This window comes from Crinia signifera, chromosome 11 (genome assembly GCF_055691185.1).
Source record: "Crinia signifera chromosome 11, ASM5569118v1, whole genome shotgun sequence".
Lineage (NCBI taxonomy): Eukaryota > Metazoa > Chordata > Amphibia > Anura > Myobatrachidae > Crinia > Crinia signifera.
In genome coordinates this window covers 326822-341854 of record NC_139227.1, presented here as the reverse complement: position 1 = coordinate 341854, position 15033 = coordinate 326822, and the positions used below count along the sequence as shown (strand labels likewise).

At 43.8% G+C, this 15033-nt stretch overlaps 1 protein-coding gene and 1 long non-coding RNA gene across 33 annotated transcripts in view; one reads left to right on the top strand and one right to left on the bottom strand.

Moving 5' to 3' along the window:
* Positions 1-15033, top strand: part of NRXN2 (neurexin 2) — an 847024-nt gene that overhangs the window by 591344 nt on the left and 240647 nt on the right. The window lies entirely within an intron of this gene.
* LOC146045930 (uncharacterized) lies at positions 7102-10951 on the bottom strand. Its single transcript, XR_014465686.1, has 3 exons — positions 10174-10951; positions 9004-9185; positions 7102-7338 (listed from the first exon to the last, which is right to left on the bottom strand). It is a non-coding gene; the product is annotated as an uncharacterized LOC146045930 (long non-coding RNA).

The following is a 15033-nucleotide window of genomic DNA, read 5'->3' as shown; positions in this document are numbered from 1 at the left end:
TATTTGTCCCGTTTGTGGTAAATGTTCATTCCACAGTCTGCTCTCCCTTAGTAAATACTGATGAGAAGCACTTATTTAACAGTTTTGCTTTTCCCTTGTCCTCAGTAACACTTTTTCCACTAGTATCAGTTAGTGGGCCTACGTTTTCTTTAATTAAACATTTACTATTTATGTATTTAAAAAACTTCTTTGGGTTGGTTTTGCTTTCAGTGGCTATGCGCTCTTCATATAATCTTTTTGCTGCTTTGATTACCCCTTTACAAGTTTTGTTTGATTCTTTGTATTTTGCGAACGCCTCCTCATTCAAGTTATTTTTATAGAATTTAAATGCTCTTGTTTTATTGTTGATAGCTGACCTTACTTTTTTGTCCAACCATGGTGGCTTTTTTTATTGAATTTACCTTTATCTACTTTAGGAATGTATTCAATAGTTAGTGAATAAAGCACCTTTTTTAGAGTATCCCACATTTCCTCTGCATTTTTTCCCTCCATAACCGTTTCCCACTTAATTCCTGTTAGGGCTTCCCTGAATAATTCAAAGTTCGCTTTTCTGAAGTTTAGTATTTTTGCAGATCCTTTTTGATGTAATTTACTGAAGTTGATTTCCAGTGAAACCATATTGTGATCACTGTTCCCTAATTGTTCAATTACTTTTGCGTTTGAAACTAAGTCTGTGTTATTTGTTAATACTAAGTCCAAGAGTGCCTCTTCACGAGTTGGAGTTTCTACCGTTTGTGTAATAAACTGGTCTTTAAGTAAGCTTAAGAACCCATTGCTTCTTGCTGATTTACCGGTTTCGTTTTCCCAATCAATGTCGGGTAAATTAAAATCCCCCATAATTAATACCTGACCCTGATATGATGATTGTTTGATTTGGTTTAAAAGAAGAGACTCTTCCCTTTCGTTTATATTTGGTGGTGTATAGCATACCCCTATTATAATTTTTTTTTTTGTTATTTTATTATTGTCGGTTATCTCTGCTCACACTGTCTCCGAGTTGTCGTCTTCCAGGTCTGTGCTCATATTTTTCTCACATGATGTTAAGTTATTATTTACATATAGGCACACACCCCCGCCCCTTCTATTTTCCCTGTCTTTCCTGTAGAGTGTATATCCCTCCATGTTTAATGCCCAGTCATGCGACTCATTACACCATGTTTCTGTAATACCAATGATGTCGTAGTCGTCTCTACTGATCACCGTTTCTAGCTCCCCGATTTTACTCACTAAGCTTCTTGCATTAGCCAGTAAGCATTTTAATTTATGTTTATTTTTAGATATGGCTCTAATATTGTGATTAGTTTCACCCCAGGACCCATTTGAATTTTTTACTAGCTTCCTCTTTCCTCTCTCCTCTTCAGTAGACTCTCTACAGCCCTCCCCACCATGCACACTGCCTGCCATATTTATAGTTCTGGGAATTCTTCCTCTGTCCTTCCCTCCTTTCCGTATACTAAGATCATCTGTACCTAAGAACTGTAATGGGGTAACGTGACTGTTACAACATAACATTTTATTATATGACATTCCTGATGCACCCTGAGTGTTACCCCCGATTATACCCTTGTTATGTCCCAGGACTTTGTCTCTGTCTCTGTCCCCCCCCCCCCCCATCTCCTTCCCCCATATGATTCCTGATCCCAGTCCGGCTTCTCTCCCTGATGGTCCCATAATATCTTGCTGCCCCCACCCCCCCGTCGCCTAGTTTAAAATCTCCTCCAACCCTCTAACCATCCTTCCCCCCAGCACCGCAGCCCCCTCCTCATTCAGGTGCAATCCATCACAGCAAAAAAGATGGCGCCTGACCGAGAAGTCCGCCCAGTGTTCCATGAACACGAATCCCTCTTTCCTACACCAGTCCTTAAGCCACACATTTACCTCCCTGATCTCCCTCTGCCTCCCTGAGCTAGCGCGTGGCACTGGTAATATTTCCGAGAAAATTACCCTAGATGTCCTCGCCTTTAATTTCTTACCTAATTCCCTATACTCTGCCGATGTGCACCAAGACCGCTGGGTTGCTCCCAGCCCCTCCCAACAATCTGTCGACTCGGTCCGCGATGTGCCGTACCCGAGCACCCGGGAGGCAACAGACCGTGCGGCGATTGCGGTCCCGATAGCAGATTGCCCTGTCTGTTCTCCTAATGATGGAATCCCCTACCACCACTATCTGCCTTGGTACCTCACTAACTGTCATCCCATTTGAGCTAGAGGGACCGCTCCTCTGGTTGCTAGAGGGAGCAGTCTCCCCCAGCTCCGTATTTTTGTCTCTATCCTCCCCCGAAACTTCGTTCAACCGGGCAAATTTGTTCGGGTGTGATAGATCCGAGATGTCGTTCCTGTCCCTCTTGTTTCCCCTTCTAACCATGACCCAGCTGGCTGCCTGATCCTCCTACTCTACCAGTGACCCCAACTGCAACTCCTCCACCGTTCTATCTAGGCTTTGCTCAAGATTGTAAATGTCTCTCAGTCGCTGAACGACCCGCTCTAGATCAGTGACCTGGGCTTCCAGGGCGGACGTTCGCTCACATCTCGTGCAGATGTATTCGCACTTGGACTCTTGCTCCAGGTGCGCATACATCTTGCATGACATGCACTAAGTGAGATTCTCAATCTGGGCCCCACCCATTTATATGTACTAACATATGCGGCTAGCATCAGGTAGCGGTGACGAAGACCCCCGCGATACCTGTAATGTGGTGTGCGGGGGTCTCCGTCACATCCCTGCGGCTTTCAGTGTCCCCGGCATCTCCTCCTCCCCCCGCAGCCGGATGTCCTCCCGGCTGTGACACCTGCTGGGGGTGTAGGAGATCGATTGAGGACGGGAGAGGGGGGGCGCGCGGACGGCGGGCAGCGATAGAAAATACGGCAATTCGTATTCGTATTGATGTGCTAGCAATACGAATACGAATTGCCGTGTTTTCGGGGTTGTAAATGTCAAAAATAAGTGTTTTTCTGGATACAAATACACCTATTTTTTTAACAAATTTCCTTTAGTAAATTCCCCCCATAATCACTAAGGAATCAGAATCTAACCTTCATTTTAAAAATAACAGGGGCTAATTGTTTAGTGCTTTATCTCTCTCCATTTTTGTCTCTCTCTCCCTCTCTCCATGCTTTAATAAAAGCACCCATAACATACCTCCAAACTGTCCCAGTTTTTGTGGGACCATCCTATTTTTTGGGCTGGTCCTGCATCCAGGCCAGGGCTGGCAGTGTCCCGAGGTGGGGGACCAGTTGGGAGTCCCCCCTGTCTACCGCTGCTCTGCCCCATAATATTCTATAAACAGATGTGTACACATGGACCTATAATCAAAAAGCACCATTTGGCATACCACGTAGCCGCAACAAAGACTTATTATTTTCTAAAATATGCATCTTACTACGAAATCCTTTGGGACAAAAATACTGATACCGAGTACTTAGTACACTACTATAAGATGCAAAATACAGTACATTTGGGGAAAAAAATGTCAAATGTCAGAGGTCCAATACACTATTCTTATGCTTTAATTGAGATCTGTACATTTTTGGACTGGGATAAAGTGGAGAGATAAAATACCAACCATTCAGCTCCTACCTGTCTGTTAGCTCCTACGCAGGGGGTACATTGGTTGGCACATTAATATTGTTCAATTTAACTATCTCCAAGTTTTGATAGATTTCCACCTTTGTGAAAATGAAAATAGCCTTTTATTTTAGGTGAAAGACAAGGTTTGAGCTATTGCACCAGTAACAGCTTCCTCTATATCTTGCTGGGGGAAAGGTTGGGAGGTGGGGGGTTTTGTGGCTTTCTTTAATTAACCCGTGAGTTTGTAAATCACACAAATGAAAAAAAAAAACTGATTTATTCAATCACATCTTTTTAATTGCTACAGTTCAGTGGCGCTGTCCGGACCCGGGGGTTGTAGTTAGGGATGTGTACCGGCCACTTTTCGGGTTTTGGGTTCTGATTACCTTGAGGTTTTGGGTTCTAATGGGTTTTGGCAAAACACCTCCTAAGTGTTTTGTGTTTGGATTTTTTGGGTTTTGATTTTTTGTTAAAAAAGCATAAAAACTGCTAAAATCGCAGAATTTTTTTTTCTTTGCTCCTACGCTATATTAACCTCAATAACATTCATTTCCACTCATTTCCAGTCTATTCTGAACACCTCACACCTCACAATATTGTTTTTAGGGCAAAAGGTTGCACCAAGGTAGCTGGATAACTATGCTAAGCCACACAAGTGTGCAGCACAAACACGTGGCTCATGTAAGAGTGGCACTGCAGCAGTAGATACGGCAGAACTAGGCACCAGACAGGTAGATACGGCAGTATTAGGCAGTGAGCGCCAGACCAGACAGATAGATACGGCAGTATTAGGCAGGGAGCACCAGACCAGACAGGTGGATACGGCAGTATTAGGCAGTGAGCCCCAGACCAGATGGTAGATACGCCAGTATTAGGCAGTGAGCCCCAAAACAGATGGTAGATACGGCAGTATTAGGCAGTGAGCGCCAGACCAGACAGGTAGATACGCCAGTATTAGGCAGTGAGCCCCAGACCAGACGGTAGATATGGCAGTACTAGGCACCAGACAGGTAGATAAGACAGTACTAGGCACAAGACAGGTAGATACATCAGCAATACTGGTATTGTGCACCAGCAGAATTTATAATAATTAATTTTATTATTAGGTACTGCTTGGCAGTGGCACTCAGTGGCACACGTCAGTGCACCAGCAGCATGGAATTATTTTTTACAGTCCCACATAGCACAAGTATTATTTTTTAATTAAATTAGATATAGCAGCCTAGTATGTACTAGGTAGGTACACTAGGTAGGCAGTAGCACTGCCAGTGGCAACAGTGGACTGAGTAACTAAATAATACTGGCAGATTCAGTGCAGGCAGCACCAGTGGACTATATATAATATAATTAATTATTCATATAATATATATTACAGCACAGCACCAGAGGTAGGCCTCAGCACAGAGGAGACAGTAGTACTACAGGTACACAGTTAGACTGTCCTCCTTGCTAGGGAGAGCCCACCCTAAGCAGAGAGGAGAACAGAATACACAGCAGTACTGAGGGAGACAGCCCCAGCGAATAAAATAATTACAGCACAGCACACCAGAGGTAGACCGCACAGAGGAGACAGTAGTACTACAAGTACACAGTTAGACTACACAGAAGCACTGAGAGACAGCCCCAGCGAATAAATTAATTACAGCACAGCACACCAGAGGTAGACCGCACAGAGGAGACAGTAGTACTACAAGTACACAGTTAGACTACACAGCAGCACTGAGAGACAGCCCCAGCGAATAAAAATATTGCGTTCAAGGTCAAGCTCAAGTTTAAGCCCCAGCAGCAGCACCAACACACCCTCTCCCAACCCACTACTAGACTGGAGTGAAGATGGCGGGCGCAGCAGCCACTATTTAAAGCCTCGCGAAATCCGGCGCCGGGAGATGACGTTCTGACCACGCGGACGGACCGGAGTCAGGCGGGAATATCCGAGCGATGCTAGGAACCGGGCTCGGAATGATGACGTTCGTGGGGACTCGGATCTCTGGAATCCAAGTCTGCACATCTCTAGTTGTAGTGATGGGTTTTTTTATAGGGAGCGCTCCCCAGAAAAAACTCGCCCAGTGGGGAGCACTCCCTAAAAAAATAAACCACCACTGAAGGGGTTAATAAGAATGGGATGGACATCAAGACTGATCACTTGAATTCACCTAACTATGGTGTGGCAGGGGGTTTATCTGTGCATACAATCTATACAATTGAAAAGATTTTTAATTGTATGTACAATATCGCATCTTATGGATCTCATGGATCTTATGCATCCATAAGATGCATAAGTTCCATGAAATCCATAAGTTGCCATAACCTAAAAATCGTAATAAAACCCCCAATAACCATTGTTAATGCCACCAGCACTATCAACACCAACCCGAAGCGTGGCGAGCGCAGCGAGCCCGCGAGGGGCGGCGGTACGCGTCCTTCGACCTTTTCATACCCCCACTATCCACGTCGGCGTGGAGTTAATTTTATATAGTGTGGCGAGCGCAGCGAGCCACCGAGCCCGAAGTGTGGCGAGGGGACGCGGACTACTTCACATGTATTCCGCACCCCCTCACGGGGCTCGCTGCGCTCACCACGCTACATAAATTCAACTCCACGCCGACGTGGATAGTCGGGGTATGAAAAGGTCGGAGGACGCGTACCGCCACCCCTCGCGGGCTCGCTTCGCTCGCCATGCTTCCGGTTGGTGTCAATAGTAGGGTGGCGTTAACAACCCGGGTGGATTGGGGGGCATTTCAACCATGGGGGGGGGTAGCAATTAAATTTGGGGTTTGGGGGGCTTTTTACATTGGAATAAATGTAAAATTGGGTCTCAGGGACCATTTCACATTGATTCCAATGTAAAAATCTCGTTGATTGCATCGCATGCATCTTATGCCACACAAACACATAAGATGCACTAGAACATAATAGATAGTATCTGATTGGTTGCCCATAGCAACATCCGATGTGAAATAGAATTCCCATCTTAGTAAATTTCCCCTGTCGTGTTTGACTACTCCAATGGGGGCAGCGTCATCACCTAAATGGGTAGGTAGTCAAGTTAAACGGTTATTGTGGAATGTGCTGACTCTAGACACCCTTTGTCAACTCTTAAATATATATTTCCTTCAATACCCACAGTTTTTCTGCCAATTTTGTTCATCTGTGTTTTGTTGCTGTTATTATTATTATTATTATTATTATTATTATAGTTTTTAAGTGATTGGCACACAGAACACATCTTCTGATAGAAGGTTTATAAAACACTAAGCTTCAAAAGTGATAAAATGGAGAGTGATAAACAACCAACCAATCGGCTCCTGCCTGACATTTTTTCAAACACAGTCTGTGATATGACAGGTAGGAGCTGATTGGCTGGCTGTTTATCACTCTACATTTTATCACTTTTGAAGCTTTGTGCATCTGGCCCTTAGAATTTAGAAAAGCATCAATGTCAGCACATGAAATATGATTTCAAATCCTGTCACTGCTAAGTTCTATCTAGGCCCTTATCTATCAATTAAACCACAAACAACTTTGTTTGGAAATATTTTAATACAGCTACAAACAAGCACTACATGTTCTCTTATCAGATATGATTGATATACTATCTACAAACTTGTTATTACACAAAGTAAAATGTCAAATGGCAGTTAAAGTATGCTACTGACAAAGAAGAAGTCCAAAGCTGTGATTGTCCCATCACATTGCATGTCAAGGACAAACCAGTAAAACAACTTCAGCTGACGGAAGTGCTTCAGTCATTGTGATTAATCTACACGCCACTGAAAATGATTGAGAGAGGAAAATGTTAAATAGAAGCATGCATTATTTATTTACCATACTGTAAGACAATGGTTTATACAAAAGAAGTAACAGTCTGGCAAAAAAATGTAAAAAGTTGATGGTACTCTTTACTTAGAACGGCGCCCACGATTTTGATCGTGGGCATCGTAAGTAAAAAAATCTCGGGCATCTCGGGCATTGAATGCACTAAAAAATCGGGTGCGATGCGACCGACGCGATGCCCGCGATTTCCCATTTCACACTTCAGGGTGCCTATTTGGCCTCTGTGGCCCATTTAACATTGTTTCCTATGGAAAAATCGGGTCAATTGAGGCATTGAACAGGAAAATCGGGTCAACATTGTTCCCTATGGGAAATCACGGGCATCTCGTCGGTCGCATCTCACCCGATTTTTTAGTGCATTCAATGCCCGAGATGGCTATGATGGGCGCCCTTCTAAGTAAAGAGTACCAAGTTGATATGTATGATTTTGGTACACTTTAATTCAGTGATCCTTTTCCTAAATTGAAACTTAACATAAAATAAATATTTTAGATAAATTATGAAAGACCTGTCAATTTTTTGATGTACCTACAGCAGGCTCTCCGCAATATCACATTCCCCATTATTATTATTGCTGCACACTGCTTACCTTGAATCTGCAAAGCTGGACACATGAATATTCATGATCTTCCCAACATTCAGGTCATCAGATTCTTTGGTAATATCTTGTGTATATGGAGTCTCAGTATTTTACTTTCAGCAAGCTAGTGTAAAGTGGACTGCTCTCAGCCAAACTCTGTAGTCAAGCTTTAAGGGGTATACACATGGTGCGATATGAACTACTCATATGGACTATATAGTAGAGATTAGCAGGTTCATTTTTACTCTGATTTATTTGGTTCTTATTGCCAAAATATTTTAATTTGGATTTTTACAATTGGCTTTCGGCTGCCATGTGTTTTGTATAGCCAATAAGATCCTGCTTTTAGATCTGAGTAAATCTGAGTAAAACCATACATGCTCACCTGTACTACTGTATATAGTCCATATCGGTAGAAAACATATTACATTGCACCGTGTGTATAGAGCTTGCGAGGCAGATGTGCACCACCACGGGATCAGTATCACAAGAAAAAATAGACTGTGCTGGCAGCTCAATTTTGCAAAGAAAATGTACAATCTATTTCTAGTATAGTCAAAATTAGCCACAATCAAATTCAATATATGTGGCTAACACATCATTATACCTTTAAAATGGAAGTATCTCCTTAAAATGGGCAGGATTAGGCACTATGGAGGGTTAGGTCTAGATATAAGGTATGAGGACTACTACTCATGGTAGTTGCTGAAATATTGGTGCTCAGGTGTTTGTGCCAGAACTTTTGTTCAAATGATGTCTTGTCGGGGCAAACACAGGATTTCCCAGCGGGGGTTTCCAAATATGTGATGACACAGACATAGTGACATCATCATTCAGAAACAGAGACAGGATCGTGTTTGGAGGGATGAACCCCTGCTACATATATATATATATATATATATATATATATATATATATATTCTAAAAAGAACAAGAGCGCTCCATAATGCGTTTATCACAGGTAAAAAAAAAATTGTGTAAAATCAAGATCCCACATTGAGCAAGGTAATGGGTCACGTACCGGTAGAGTCGGTTAACACAACCGTTGTGGTAACAAGCATGAATATACAGTGCAATTGGCACAGTTTTAGTTGGAGCAGTTACACTCTGTGCAGCTCTGCAGACTCCCGGTGTAAGGCAGACAGAAACTTCAGTGCTGGGCCACGCCCTAATGCATTTCGTCACAAGGACTTCGTCAGAGGGCTGGTGAGGTAAAAGAAGGCATGAGAGCAGGGTGAGGTAAGCCAAGAGAGAGTGTGAGGTAACAGGGTGAGGTTACAGTGATGTGGAGTGAGGCAGAGGGGTAAGGTGATGGGGGGGGGGGGAAGAGGAAGCATCCTTCTCAACTGCATCGGCACCTTCCTCCCAGCTCTGCGGCTCCCCTTGCTTGTCAAGCAATGCAGAGCACTACTCAGGACATCATAGATTTACATAGGGCCACCAGTGGTGTAGTTAGGTTTCACGGTGCCCGGAACAAGGGCATGTTTAGCGCAATGCGCAATGCAGAGCACTACTCAGGACATCATAGATTTACATAGGGCCACCAGTGGTGTAGTTAGGTTTCACGGTGCCCGGAACAAGGGCATGTTTAGCGCCCCGCCGAACCCTAGCCCCCCCCCCCTCTTGAGCGGCAAAAAGGGGGCATTCAATGAGCCACCAGGACCCTTTCCAGGCGCACTCATTGGCACCTGCGCTTATTGCAGGCTGACTTCAGTCACAGGAAACACCCACTACCACTGCACCGTCCCGATCACATGCACAGCATACACACACACACACACACACACACACACCCACTCAAGTCACTGGTTACACTCATGCTGCATTCGATATGCTTACTCCAGGTTATTTCCCAGAGTCTGTTGCTCAAAGCCAGGGGTTACATGCTCTTTGCCATTGTGGGAGAAGGGAGGAGTGTTAAGTGTTTGTTTCCACAGGGGTTACATGCTCCTTGCCTAGAACCCCCAGGCGACTTGCGCAGGCAAACTACTAGTGACATCTCTGGTGGGGACATTTACCCTACCAAATCTGTGTGCTTCTTAGTGTCCCTGCTGGGTAAAAATGGGGGTGGGGGGTGTTCCTGGCTCAGCGCTATTGCAGGCTGAGGTTTGCTGGCTTCCCTGCTCGGCGCTGCCGGGGCAACAGGAGCTCTGCTGCCAGGTGGGGGAACTGGACTCTGGTGGCAGCTTACCTGCTCATCGGTGCAGCTGGGTAGGGAGACAGGACTCTGGCATGAGAGCTTTCTTGGGTCAGTGGCACGCTGCTGCCGGGTGGGGGGATGTACCTCATGTGTGACAGCTTTCCGGCTCAGCTGCGCACATCCCTGCATTTGTCTCACACTCCACCTCCTCCTGCCACCGGCTAGCACTGTACACGGTGCGGCACCCCTGTGACAGTTTGGGAACCACTGGATGGTTAAAGCTGTCGGCGCCGCTGATGGACAGCTTGGGACAGCGTGTCCCGAATCCCTGCACAGCTCCCTGCAGGCAGCATTCTTACGCCACTGAGCGGGGGTGCTGAGGGAGTGGGCGAGCACTGGCTGGGGAGCCGGTGGCAAAGTGCACAGCTCCGGCACCTGGTGACATTCCTGTGCTCCACCGGCTCCACCCCAGCTACGCCTCTGAGGGCCACCCTCCTGCCTCTGCGGGCATCTGGCGGTATCTGTCCCGGCTCTGCAGCACACCAGCCACAGCCTCTAGTCTCAGTGACCCCCACCCCCCCACAGGCGGCGGCAGCCTCCCGGCTCAGCGGCTCCACAGTAAAGACCTCCTTGTGCAGCGGCTTCTGGATCAGCAGCTCCCCGTTGACATCCAGAGCAGCAACAACCCGGTGACATCCATTTTCCCATCCTCCTGGAGCAGCGGCTCCCCGGTGAAGGCCCCCTGGTACAGTGGCTCCCCGTGACAGCCTCCACCTGGCTCAGTGGCTCCCGGCTCAGCAGCTTGGCAGTGACAGCCTCCTGGCGCTGTGAATCCTCCTGCTCCCTGGCTTCACAGGATTTGTGCCCACAAAAAGGGGAAAATCTTGGACTGCCAGGGGGGTTTCTGGTTACCCAGAACCCCCCCCCCCCCTGCATGCGCCACTGTTTTGGGCCTAGGAAGAAGATGTAGGAGTTTTGAGACAAGAACACTTCTACACCAGTGTTGTTGACAGTTCGTCACATCAATTTATCATCCAGGGAGACTTGATTAATATAGACAATTCCAGTGTCAATATGAAGGACATTCTGATATGCTACATATAGACAGTTTGACCATGACCACATTTTAATGTCTACATGTTGTATGTTGACATGATAACTTTTGACCATTCGTGCCTAACCCTATCTAATCCTACTCAGCAGTACGGTTCACAGAATAACCAGGATTGCCCCATCATGATTAGGGCATTTCACATTGTTTGTTCTATTTTAAGTACAAACTCTTTTTTTTTATCTTCTTACAAAATTCATGTCTGTTTTCCAAAATGGTCTGCAGCCTACTTACGCAGAAACATTTAATACGTTTATGTAACATGAAATTCTGAACATAAATTTGCTAAAAGTATTACTAATATTTGCCCAACTGGTGTAGATGAATTTAAAAGTGACCTTGGAGTAGCTTTGAAAAATACAGAACAATTTAACTTATAAAGAGGGAACTTGAGTACAAGTAGTACTAAAGTTTCTAAGCATACTGCATTGTTCTTAGCAAGTGAAGGAGAGACAAGATGTTCCAAGAGATTAGAGATATATTTGAGACCAGACTAAATGAAAAGTAGCTAAACAAGGTAGGTCAAGGTTTTGCCTTCTTCAAAAAAATTTTTATATGTGTTACTTTCAAGAAAAGTGGAAATGTGCTAGAATATAGCAAAGGCTTGAATGTATAGGTTAGTATAGGGATCACACCTGGAAAAAGAGCCTTGAATTGCCTTGCGATAAAGATGAGGAGTTATCAAGAGGGCGAGAACTTTTGGCTAGTCACCAGGGGAAATCATTATAGCCAGTTAAACAGAAGGAAGTTAGATTAATTTCTCTCTATGTCCATGCATGATCACCATTATAAATAACCAACTGTGGGGTTATATGAGCGATCTTTATGTTATGATTTTACTTTATATTAACCCTTTGACTGCCAAGTGAATTTGTCAAAATTGATGCCAAGGAAACAGTTGTATTCATCATAATGACCTGTAATGTTTCAAATATGTAGGAAATATAATTTGACTATCGGGCTAAAGTCGTGATAACAGCTGATTTTTTTTATTTTTTTTAAGATGTATAAGCAGCAAATGTAATTGGATATACCCTGTAGTGTTATTTGTAGCATTTGTGCAATAGAATTTACAGTAAAACTGTGATTGTCTAAATGAAAAGTGTAAATGAAAAGGGTAAAAAAAAAGGAACGATATTGAATGTACAGGTCTGGTTTCAACCACACCCAAACTTTTTTTACCCAAAACTCCATTAGTTTCATAAACTAATCTGAACTCCACCGATCCATTGGGATAACATGGTCAAAATCCAATCCCCCTCTAGGAAAACAGACCTCTTAGTGGGTACTGCCCACTTTGGGAACGACTGTATTGTAATGTGTTTGGTAAATTGGTAAATGTGTAATATGTGAGACAGATTCTGTAGATAATATTTACGAGGTTGAGTGACTTTAATTATATGCCGTGCATGCAACTAATGGCTCTTGGCCTCAGCAAGGAAGGAGCAGGAATTTAAACAAGTAATCTATTTAGCAGCAGCATTATAATATTAAATGGGTAATTTAACACTAAACACTGAGTTAGACAATATGGCTCTTACAGAACATGCCTAAAAGCAGAAACTAAACAATACAGAGCAGTTAGGTAATAGCAGCTTTGCCTCACTTTCCCTATAAATAGAATGCTGACCTACTGCAGTAAATAGATATGAGAAGAGAAGTCAGTTAAATAACTACACAATTGTAACCATAACTGCCATAAGAAAATGTTGGGCCTGGGACTGACAAAATAGGGCAAGCCTTCCCTTTTAGGGCAGTCGGAGTTGTGGATAATGTGGGTGGAGTAAACGCAGGGGTGGGGCATAAATTTGTTTGCAGACCAGTTTAAGAAAAGTTGGCAAAGTTTGTGTCGCTTGAGTGTTATTATGACATGTCAATCTATCATATAAATTGTAATATACCCTATCCTTGCCTCAGCTACTTCAGTATACATACTGTAAATACACTCATAGCAGTTCCACCTCAAACACATACATAGAGATATACTGTACACCAAACATCTACTATACATACACATATACCCCAGGCAACTAACTCAAGTATATAGGCTCCTGCCCAAACTATTTCCCTCCCAAACATATACTGCAACCCTGCCCCATCTACCTCCCTCTCACACACATATATTCCAGCCACTTACCTCTCACAGGTAAGCCCCACCTTACAGCTGTCAGTCAAAGTTTACCAGTGTGACTGTCTGCCACGATCCTAAAGACATAATGGGCGAAATGCAATAGGGTGTGATTTTTTTGCTTGCAAAAAAAAGCGCACGAAATCGCACCTTTAAAAAAAAAAAAATCAAAATTTTTTGCCGCGAATTCGCATATGTAATGAGATGCGAATTTGCGGCAAAAAAGTGCGATATGGTGCGATTTCGGGCGATTTTTAGTCATGAAAATGTGTGCATTTTAAAACATGCGATTTTGTGTAAAAAGAATAAACGGGAAAAAAACGGTGTGGGATCCCCCTCCTAAGCATAACCAGCCCCGGGCTGAAAGAGTCCTGGTTTCATAAAATCACAGGGACAAACAAGTTGGGGTTCCCTGGATTTTATAAAACCAGCACCAGGCTCAAGGGCCAGTCCTGGTTCCCAAAATATGGGTGACAAAATGACATGGGGTCCCCCGTATTTCAAAAACCAGCACTGGGCCCAACCAGCCAGCAGGGTAATGCCACAGCTGGGGGGAGACCTTTTTTTTGCACTCTCCTCCTTTCTTTGGGACCACTGGGAACGTTTGAGCGCCATTGGCCTGAAAGGGACTCAGAGACAGACAGTGGACCAAAAGATACCTTGATAGGAGAGGCATTATATTCGTACATGTGAGTACGGTACGCACCCACTCCTTTGGATTGTTTGATCACAGTGGTGTCCCAGAAAAATCTAAAGATACCTTGATGTGACTGCATAACAATCACTTTGAGTGAGTGAGGGTATTGGATCTCCTATATACCTAGGAACTCACCCCCCCCCCCCCCCATTCCCCTGCTTATATGTTTTGACATTAAGACATTACACTTATATATGTCTTTTTACATTTTCCATACCCATCACATATGAGACATATATTGGCCTCATATATAGGGAATTAAAACAAGGTATCAAGCGCCCATTTCACATTGGTTCTTTCCAAAGAAAATTAACAAATCTCAAGCCTGAAGGTTCACTCCCCTGACATGATTCAAAGTGCCGTGGTACACTATGATGTTTTACTTTGTTTTTTATGTTACGATAGTGTTCCAATATTCGCACTTTTAACATGCGTTTTGTCTGTCCTATGTATTTAACCCCACAAGGACACAATAAAAGATAAACAACATAGGTAGTTTGGCAATTAATTAACCCTTTGATGACTATCTCTCTTCCATTCTTGTCTTTAATTTTCTTCATACCTTTGATAAAAATGTGCGCACATCTTACATTTCCCGCACTCAAAGAAACCTTGTGGAGGTGGAATCTGGTATAGGGTCGGTTGTTTAGTAAGATGGACTACAGGCAATAAACTTGGAGCCAACCGATTTTTCAAGGTACTAGCCCGTTTAAAGACAATTTCTGGTCGATCACAAACTATATCTTCAAGGAAAGGGTCCATTTTTATAATGGGCCAGTGCTTGTTCAATATTTTACGAATTTCCCCATTTTTGACATTGAACTGGGAAACAAATGGACAAAAATCCGATCCCCGATTTTTCACTTGTGGGTTCGGTTTATATTTAATTAAATCATCCCGTTCCAGCATTCTACATCTGTCTATAGCAGCTTGTACCTTGGGATAGCCTTTTTCATGGAACCGCATTTTATAAAT